We start from the raw sequence: 2,075 nt of genomic DNA on the forward strand, positions 1-2,075 counted from the left end.
TTTCTGCACACAGCGTCGCCAATATAATTTTTTGTTTTCCATCTGGTGAGCATGGATCTCAAAGCCGTCGTGAGTTTCCTAGTGGGATCTTTGTTGACCAGAACATACGTGTCCACGTCACTCAATAACGTGGTCATTTTGTCCAAGTATACGTCTTTATCCAAAGCAACCGTGACGTTGCCTTTATCCGCGTGTGTAAAAATGATGTTAGGATGTTCCGACATAAAAATACGCGCATCAGACTCCATCCTCAACAATAGTTTGTCCATCGGCGATGTAAAAATTGGAGAGGATATTGTCCAAAATTGGAATCAAATGGTTGGTGATAGCAATCCTCCTATCAATAGGCATACGTTGTGCGCTATTCTCAACGTTTTTTATGCAATCAAATATGATCCTGTGTTTGTTATTGAACGGAAGGGCGAAATTTTCACCTAATTGTAACAAGCATTGTATGTCAACTGGAATGTCAAAGGAAGATAAGTTAAGGAACCATCCGTCTCTGATAGTGGACAAGGAGGATGATCTATGTGAAGGGAAGAAGTCAGGGTGTATGGAAATCAAGGAACTAGGAGACGGCCTAAGAGAAGGGTTGTTAACATACAATGCATTAACTTGAGAACCAAGATTAGAAAACATCGAGTTGCACCCGTCGGGACAGATCTTCTGTATGCATCGCATCCATATCGTATCGGAGTGATTTTGGCTCTAGCCTGTGCTTCTTTTTTCCCGGAAAGCCACCGAAATTTACGTTCCAACCTTTCCTCCTCCCTTTCGAAAAGAGAATTGCATGATTTTTCTTGTGTATGGAGAAACCCATCAAGAATTCTCGTAGGGAGACAGCGAGAAAGACTGCTCACCACACGGAAAAGAAACTTTCTGTAAAAGTCCGTCTATACACGTCATTAAGCTCTATACAAAGTACTTTTTTAATCATAGATTCTTTACAATGTGAGAACTTATAATTCAATCTATGATTGTACAGCTTAATCTGCTAGTTACTGATAGCATTAAGGTGTTGCGGCGTGGTATTGTTGTTAATATACTTTTTCAAAAATCGAATGTGTAAAGAATTTTTAATAATTTTCCTGCGATATTCGATCCATAGTTTCAGAAGTCTAACGGCATGAGAACTGTAATAATAAGAAATGAATTTGAAAAAGGAAAAATGTGTAGTACGCATTGTCACAGCCTGCGTTGAAATAAGTACTAAATCAAAGGACTCTTTCTATATAAACCAAATGACAATAAGTAACGGGCAAAGTAAGAGTCAAAACGTTTCTTTAAAATTAACAAAAGAATATATTTCAAACAACAAAGGTAAAGTACATAACGTTACAAGTACATAAACAACAATTTACTCTTCGTACATAAAATAAATAACAATAAATCAAGGGCAAAGTAAGAGTCAACGCATTTCTTTAAAAAGTCATACAAATGAAGGAATAAATTAAAAATACAGAAAAAATAATGAAAAAGAAAGAAAAGATATATACGTATAATAAGACAACAAGTAAAAGTGATAATAAATTTAAAACATTACAAGTTTCGGTTACCGATTTGAGACGTAAGATCCTCTTCAGGCGTAAGACATATCAGAGAAAAAAGAATGACGTAATACAAAATGATAAACGCTAAAATTACGCATATTCATTATGTCCGCAGTTCGGGTGAGTTTTGATGTAGAACTCGACGATATTAACGTACGATTAGACAGTCGCAAGTGTAGCATATCTCTTGAAAAAGTTCTGGTTGATAAAAAGATAAAAAAAAACATCTTACAAAAAAATTAAACACAAAGAAAATTAGCATAACGGAATTCAAATAAGAAATAAAAACTCACCAGAAAACATATGTAAATTGTTCAAATAAATGTGTCCATAACAAGTATATAAAACTATTAAAATATAACGAGACAAGTGAAACGCAGACATAAAAGACAGACATTGTGTATCGCTTGATGTATACGCTCGCTTATGCGGATTAACACGGACTGAAAGAAGAGACGGACAGTCGACAGTCGGTATCACAAAGTCAAACTCTATTTACAATAGGTATACGAGGGGGGACCCAAA

The sequence above is a fragment of the Trachymyrmex septentrionalis genome, unplaced genomic scaffold (assembly GCF_001594115.1).
Source record: "Trachymyrmex septentrionalis isolate Tsep2-gDNA-1 unplaced genomic scaffold, Tsep1.0 scaffold176, whole genome shotgun sequence".
NCBI lineage: Eukaryota > Metazoa > Arthropoda > Insecta > Hymenoptera > Formicidae > Trachymyrmex > Trachymyrmex septentrionalis.